We start from the raw sequence: 8,762 nt of genomic DNA on the forward strand, positions 1-8,762 counted from the left end.
GGCTTATGGGAAAAATCTCCATTATCCCTATTAAAAATGGTAGTCATACTGATATGTCCCTTTTACCCTTTTGTGCGTTCATGGCAGCTATCTAAAAACCATTAGGATGACAGACCCACAATAAGGATGACAAAGTAAAACAAAACAAAAACAGACAGGAGTCTGGCCTTGTGAAGGGGATACTCCAGTCTTGATTTATTCCCTTATTCTCTTCCTAGACATTTTATTGGGTGAAAAAAATAAACCCAATTTGATTAAAGAAAGTGTTACTATATGAAGTTACATTCAATCCCTGAAGTGATTTACATATTGATACTCAGCAAGATCAGGTATTGGTTATTATCAGTGATTCTAGGTCAACCTGAGTGACAATTCAGGTGATAGTTCACAGAACTCTTGTCTATTTTATTTGATATTTTTATTGATGACCTAATTAAATGAATCAAAATTCAATAATTTTATTTATAAATAATAAAAATGATACGGTCCCATAAAAACATAATGGATTCAAAAGGAGAAGAAATATCAACAAATAAGTCTTAATAATAAAGTTGGTAATTTATAGTAGCAAAGAAATAGCTAGAGTAGAGCATTTTTGTAAATCATTAGGTAAATATGATTATTACTGTGGTTCTGGGGGTAACAGCTAACCATATTAACCAGGCTATTAAGTTAAATATGCCTTAGTATTACATGTAGGGGTTGGAACATAATTCTTCCATCCTAATTTGCATTACGTAAACACTTCTTATACAGTATATGTGCATATTTGATCATTACATTTTAAAGAAATGCTGAGAAATTAGATAGCATCTAGAGAAAATGACAGTGACATAATGATTAAAGGGCTGAAAAGTAAGTCTTACAAAAAAGGTTAAAATAATTGGCATTTAGCCTGGAAAGGAGCAAAATGATTACTACCCTCAAATTGTATGTTAAGTCCTTTTTTTTTCTTGATGTGATACTGAGGTAGACTGAAAAAACAAAAAACAACTGAATAACCTTTCAGAGGACGCTTACCTATTCAATACAAATGTGTAGTTTTTGAAAGCTACTATGAACCAGGCCCTGGACCAGGTAAATAAATCGTAGTTCTTTCCTTTACGAATTTCACAGACTTGATACAGGGTGAGGATGGTTGTATTCCTTAGAATAAAGGCTAAGTTGCTTTTACAACTCAGTACTATAAAACTGGATTTTTTTTTTTTTTCAGTTAGTAGTCCAGTCAGTCAGAGCTGGTGAAATAGACTTGCTGTAGAAGGTGTGAAGGCCCAGTCCTCCCTCCACTTTTCTCCACCCTTGAAAGGTCGTGTGCATGTCTGTTCACCCATGAAAGAAGAGGAAGACTCCAAACGGATGGCATCGATTTCATTTTAAGTAAGTGAGGAGTAAGTTACCATTAAGCTCAACATTCCATTGTTCTGAATTTAGTCATATTAGCATGCCCAGCTGCAAGGAGGGTTGGGAAATATTGCCTGTAGCTGAACAGTCATATATTCAGATACAATCATTTTATTATGGAAGACAGAAAAATGAGGCCGGGTGCAGTGGCTCACGCCTGTAATCCCAGCACTTTGGGAGGCTGAGGCGGGCGGATCACGAGGTCAGGAGATCGAGACCATCCTGGGTAACATGGTAAAACCCCGTCTCTACTAAAAATACAAAAAAATTAGCCGGGCATGGTGGCGGGTGCCTGTAGTCCCAGCTACTCGGGAGGCTGAGGCAGGAGAATGGCGTGAACCCGGGAGGCGGAGCTGGCAGTGAGCTGAGATCGCACCACTGCACTCCAGAGCCTGGGCGACAGAGGAAGACTCCGTCTCGGAAAAAAAAAAGAAAAAAAAAAAAGAAAAATGTTGGGAAACAACTAACAGTTTTCCACAGATATAAAATATTAGCATATCAGTATTTTCATTCTTAAAAATTATCTGGAGAGCAACTAACAGTGCCGCTGGATAATTAAGTTATACATTTTCTAAAATCAGAAGGGCGAGAAGAATCAACTCTCTAGATCTCGCATATACTATGTTATATATATAAGCATTGGAGTTGTATTTTAGTCATTTCTGACTACTCGTTTTTAAAATCTTTTAGTCCCTGAGGATTTCTATCTGCAGATGTATAGACAATCTGACATTTTTGAAATTTTGTAAGTGCAGCATAAAATCAAAGAAGGAAGTTGGTCTTGGGCCTCTATCTTCACCCATTTGCTCTGAGGCTTCTGGTCCTGCGGAAGCCTTTTCCCCTAACCACTGAAGAGTTCAAATTGTGATTCTCTTCATCTCTTCTCATAGACAAAGCACTTGAGTCACCATATTTTTATCATCTAATTAAGCTCCAGTATAAGATTTTATCGAAATCTCCCTATAATAGTTATTTTTCATCTACATATATTTTGTATTTAGTTTAAATTAATCTTTTCTACAATATCCTGTCTGATCCTGACATTGTACGCAGTGCGCTGGCAAGGTCTTACGTGATTTAATAACATTTCCTGGCTCAGGATGAATTTAGTTCAGTTCTTACAGTTCAAGTTCCATAAAGCATTGTAATAACTTTATAGTATATTGCAAGACTATTAAAATAATCAGTCCAGGCTGGGCGCGGTGGCTCATGCCTGTAATCCCAGCACTTTGGTAGGCCGAGGCGGGCGGATCACCTGAGGTAGGGAGTTCGGGACCAGCCTGACCAACATGGAGAAACCCCGACTGTATTAAAAACACAAAATTAGCCGGGCATGGTTGGCGCATGCCTGTAATCCCAGCTACTTGGGAAGGCTGAGGCAGGCGAATCGCTTGAACCTGGGAAGCAGAGGTTGCGGTGAGCCAAGATCGCGCCTTTTTACTCCAGCCTGGGCAATGAGAGCGAAACTCCGTCTCAAAAAATAATAATAATAATAATCAGTCCAAAAATCCAGGCTCTCCAGAGTCCTTCTAATGAAATTGTAATTTATTCATGAGTAGACATAATTTGAAATGATAGATCACATCCTGCATCATCCTGTAAGTGTTGTTATATTTTGCACATTAATATACATGTCCTTTAACTGACTGTATCTCATAACAATTGGAGATAGAAATTCTTTGAAACATTACAAATATTTGTTATTAGATTAAATAAATGAACAAATACTTATTAGATCTATTATATTCAGTGATTAAATTTCATTTTATCTATCTGTAAAACATAGAGATTTTCAAAAGCAATTTTATTCACACAATAGACTCTTTTGCATCAAACGGTCAATTAATTTGACTAATCTTTTTTAAATAAAAATATTCTAGTAAATTCAAACAAAATTAATTTGACTGCTTTTTGTCCTGATTGACTGATCGATTAGTCATTTGACCCAAAGTATTCATATTGATTTCATGTTTAGTTAAAGCCCGTGTCTCCTAGAGTCCCAGTTCTACTAACTTCCATCTAATAACATCATTTCTTATACAGTCTTAATATATTGAGACTCAAATTATGTAGTACAAAATAATTTAGTCAATCAGATATCTGTGGCTAAAATATGGTATCCTGAAACTTTACATATTCAGAAATTATAGCCTTAACACTTGTAAGACTATTTTAAATAATCACAGAAAATAAAATGTAATATTCTGGATACATAACTAAAATTATACATACAGAAAAATTCAATTCACCTCTTTATGCACAATTTAAGTGATTCTTTGCAAATTTATTTGGTTATTTTTAATATAGCTATGACAAATTTCCAAATAATTGACTCAGATCTGTCTCTACAATATCCAGAATATCTGACTGCCACTAATTTTCCCCATCTTTTTGATTTATTGACAATTGCCTAGATTAATACCAATATGATTGGAATAATTAACTCTAGGTTTCAATGCCAACTCTATAAGTAACTGCATTTTTACATTTCTGATACTTTAGCAAATGGAAATATGGAAAACAGTACATCTGAAGCATAGCAAGACTTTTAAGAAGATTTACCATAAAAACCTCAAGTTTAAGCTTTGAATATCAGCAAAATTAAGATAAGTTTATAAATGATTAAAAATAATTATAACCATTGCTAGTAAGAAAGAAAGTGTTTAGTCAGGAACTAGAGAGGTCTACTCTATCCAATATTGTTTCTACCTATGGAGAATTTATAGGCATACTAACAAAATTCTTGATAAAGGATGTGAATTTTAAAATGCACAATATTTTCATACGAAGATGTCCAAATACCTTCAACGTCTTTTGTGCTTGTTGACAAAAAGAGTGAAATTCTGTAAAATATTTTTAGAGATTTATTCTGAGCCAAATATGAGTGATCATGGCCCATGACAGAGCCCTCAGGAGGTTCTGAGATCATGTGCCCAAGGTGGTTGGAGTACAGCTTGGTTTTATATATTTTAAGGAGGCATGAGACATCAATCAAATACATTTAAGAAATACATTGGTTTGGTTCAGAAAGGTGGGACAACGCAAAGTGGGGGCTTCCAGACTGTAGGTAAATTTAAGCATTTTCTGGTTGACAATTGGTTGGGTTTGTCTGAAGACCTGGGATCGATAGAAAGGAAATGTTCAGGCTGGGCAAGGTGGCTGATGCCTGTAATCCCAGCACTTTGGGAGGCTGAAGTAGGCAGATCACCTGAGGTCAGGAGTTCGAGATCAGCCTGACCAACATAGTTAAACCCCATCTCTACTAAAAATACAAAAATTAGCCTGGCGTGGTGGCATGCACCTGTAGCCCAAGCTACTTGGGCGGCTGAGACGGGAGAATTGCTTGAACTCAGGATGCAGAGGCTGTAGTAAGCCAAGATCGCACCACTGCACTCCAGCCTGGGTAACCGAGACTCTATCTCAAGGAAATGTTCAGGTTAAGATAAAAGATTGTGGAGACCAAGAAACCAAGTTCCTTTTGAAGTCTTATTGTGGCTGCCCTTAGAGACAACAGGTGACAAATGTTTCTTATTTAGATTTTTTTTTTTTTTTTTTTTTTGAGACAGTCTTGCCCTGTCAATTCTACTGCCTCAGCCTCCTGAGTAGCTGGGATTACAGGAGTGCACCACTACACCTGGCTAATTTTTCTATTTTTAGTAAAGACGGGGTTTCACCATGTTGGCCAGGCTGGTCTCAAACTTCTGACCTTATGAGCCCCACCCACCTCAGCCTCCCAAAGCGCTGGGATTACAGGCCTGAGCCACCATGCCTGGTCCTGTTTAGATCTTTAAAAGGTGCTAGACTTAACCTCTTAGTTAATCTCTTCAGGATTGGGAAGGCCTGGAAGAAAAAGATCTAGCTATGTCAATAGAGATTCTTTACAGATGCGAGTTCCCCCCATGAAGCTCAGCTTTGCAGGGCCATTTCAAGATATGGCAGAGAAATGTGTTTTTCCTTGTTATGCCAGAGCCAGATTGGAAAGTAAGTCATGATATACAAGGTTAAATAAAACCCATTCTGATGAGAATTTATGGTTTGTGAGAATTTATGACTTGCCAGACCCCTTAGATAGGAATTTGGGCAATTAAAAAAAAAATCAGAGATTTGTCCTCATGCTGAATCCAATAAATCAGTTGCTAAGACTTCAACTTTTCCCTAACATCACTCCAATTTAGATATTGTTCAGAACCGACAATTGACAATAAAAGACTTTAAAATGTAAATGAACATTTTCTAAATTAATGGTAGTACAATATCTCAAACTGAGATGAAACATGATCACACTCTACTTTCATTGGGAGTTTATGACTGAAGTTTTTATTTCAAATGTTGAAGCTTACAGCAAATTACATGGTACAGTGACTTACACAAGGAAAGATTCAAGGCACCAGGTATGTTAATGCTACAGGAGAGAAGATTAGAGGAGGAAGCTGAAAAGAATGATTCCTTTATTCTCACAGGAATGAGAAACTCCAGATTGATATAGAAGCCATTTAACATAAATGTAAATTTATGAGAAAACAGCTGAAATTACAATTTAATATTTATCAAGCTATGTGATAACTTGCTTATTTTGATGCAGTAGAAGAAATCATGAAAACCTATTCATAGAGTGTTCTATGTTTCCAAAAATTCTATGCCCTTTAATGATACATAATTAAATAAAAATAACATATAAAATGGGAAAACATTTACACCACGTATAAGTAGTTAATGTTACATAAAGAGCTCAAACTATACATGTTCTAAAATCCTAAAACATAAACATAGAATAAAGCAATTACAATTTGTTGTCATAAAGTTGTCCACGATAATATCTAATGATTCTTTGTATTCCTGTGGTTATGTTTCCTTTTTTTGTGCTTTTCTTTATTTGGGTCTTCTGAGTTTGTTTGTTTTTTTTTTCTTGGTATAACAAAAAGTTTCAGTTTTGTTTATCTTTACCCTCCAAAAAAAAAAAAAAAAAAAAAAAAGCTTTTGTTGTGTCACCTCTCTCCTGTATTTTATAATCTTGATTTCATTTATTATTGCTCTGATCTTTATTTCTTGCCTTGTACTAATTTGGTTTTGGTTTGTTTTTGCTTTTGTGGTTCCTCGAGTTGCATCATTAGGTTGTTTATTTGAAATATTTCAACTTTGTAATGTAGGCATTTATTGCTATAGAATTCACTCTTAGTACTGCTTTTACTTTATCTTTTAGATTTTGGTATGTTGTGTTTTGATTTTGATTTGTTTCAATATTTTAAAATTTCCTTCTTAATTTCTTCATTGACCTATAGGTTATTCAGGAGCATGTTGTTTAATTTCCATGTGTTTTTCTAGTTTATAAGATTCCTCTTATTAATGATTAGTAGTTTTATTTTATATGGTCTGTAAAGACACTGGATATGATTTCTACATTTTTGAATTTGTTCACCTCTCTGCGTCCCCAGGAACTTACTCATTCTTACATTTGAGTTGTGGGATATTACCGGTAATAATCTTGGTGATATATATTTGTTTTTGATTTTCTGTTCTGGGGAGTGAAGCAAGCTTGCTTCTCCACCACCATTTTGGAAAGGAAGAGCACAAATACCCTTTAGAAAGTATGAGAAATTGTTATAAAGTCTATGCTAAGCAATACTATAATATGATTATTGGATTGGTATTGGGAGATGATTCTCCACAGGTCTGTTTTACTTCTGTACACCTTATGAACAGAAACAGTGATGGTCTTGGTTCTAGATGATATTTTCAAGGATATTTTTATAACAGTCTTGGAAGATAGATATGGTCTTTTGTACTGTTTATAGGGAAAAATGTGTTTCTCCAGGGCAAATGGCAGTTATGCCCATTGCACATTATAAAACAATTAGATTCCTTAAATTCAGTGTTCTTCTCCTGTAACAGAGCTGATGGCATGTGCAGGTGTCATCCACCCCCTTTTCATGTCACTTATGGTATTTGGGGCCTGAGGAACTCATATAAGAAAAATGATACATACTAGCTATTGCTATTTTGTAAGTAATAAACTGTCATTTGTCCCTGATCCAGGAGTCTCATGGTTCTGCCAGCATCTATGGCAGACAACCTGTTAGGTTGCCAATAGGGTAAAACCCAAGTTTTTGACATTTGAAATGGAGACAATAGAATGTGTTTAGAAGGAACAGAAACTTTAGAATCAGACCATTTCACATTCAAATTTGATCTCTGCCTCTATGTGATCATAGATAAGTCTAAAAACTTTTCTAAGTCCCAATTTTCTCATCTGCAAAATGGAGGATAATGCCTAACTTTTGATATTTATGAGACTATTAACAGAAAGCACAAGTAACATGCTGACATTTTGCCTGACACATACAAAAATATAATTAATGCCTATCTTTGTCTTTCCTTCTTTTTTTCTTCCCCAAATCTATGTTAGTAATTCTACTCAGGAATATCAATCAGCAGAAGATTAACTTGCAATTTATAAAAGCAATTATTTTGTATTAGTCTCTTTCTCACCTGACATGATGGTCAGCCAAGATCTGCAGCTGCACTGCCTGGCAGGTGAGACTGTAGCCTGGTCATCTAATCTGTTACGAGCTTTCTAATCATTAATGAATCAAGTCCAGAAATGCTCCTTTATAGTATTAATATCATTGGCAAAAGTGTCTGGAGAGAAATGATCAGGCAGCATCTTAGTAAAGCTACTCTGGCAAGTGGAAGATAGGAAGGAAGAATGTATTTGCTCTTTTCGTTTTCTTTTTTCTATTTTTTCCCACCTCTGCCTAGGGGTTTTCTTATCTTAGGTCTCTGACCTTACTCCAAAATTTATCTGAGACAAATTTCTCAGCAAAACTGTCTGAAGCAATTTTCTCTTTCTCTTCTGTCTCATCATTTTCAAAAGACCTGGATATGGTTCAAATGATTCTTCCATCTGTTTCTTCTAATTCCATGACCTCAATCCTTTTCCTTAGAGTTATATCTCCCTTGAACACTCATTACTGCCTGGGAGCTGACTCAAGGTTGCTTCCCTCCCTCTGAGTTGGTGATGGTGCTGTGCCAGATTCTCCTGAGAGCAGGGAGCTTGTGTGAGTTCTGTTCTGATATTTTCCAGGCAACCATTTGTGACTCTATCTGGTCTTAGTCCCAGAATTCCATGTGTTCACAGGCCAGTTTATATGATTTGCCTTCTAGAACAAGGCTGGGGCATATTATGTTGAGAAAAAAGTGATAACAGAAAAAAATGTATCAATAGGGAGATAGTCAGTTATATAATATGCCCCTAATGCTAGATGTTTGTTGTTGTTTTCTCAGTCTATTGCTATTATAAAGAAAGTATTATAATGAATTCACATTTACATATATCATACCGTATACATGCATGTAAATTACCA

The 8,762-nt window shown here is 35.6% G+C and overlaps 1 long non-coding RNA gene across 2 annotated transcripts in view; it reads right to left on the reverse strand.

The window, feature by feature from the left end:
• Nucleotides 1–8,454, reverse strand: part of LOC100614424 (uncharacterized) — a 33,016-nt gene extending 24,562 nt beyond the window's left edge. The window contains exon 1 of one of the 2 annotated variants that reach the window (XR_128505.5): nucleotides 7,888–8,454. This is a non-coding gene — a long non-coding RNA (uncharacterized LOC100614424). The remainder of the gene's footprint in view (nucleotides 1–7,887) is intronic. The other variant, XR_001708130.3, reaches the window with a different exon arrangement.
• Between the last annotated feature and the right edge of the window lie 308 nt (nucleotides 8,455–8,762).

The sequence above is a fragment of the Pan troglodytes genome, chromosome 10 (assembly GCF_028858775.2).
Source record: "Pan troglodytes isolate AG18354 chromosome 10, NHGRI_mPanTro3-v2.0_pri, whole genome shotgun sequence".
NCBI classification, from domain to species: Eukaryota; Metazoa; Chordata; class Mammalia; order Primates; family Hominidae; genus Pan; species Pan troglodytes.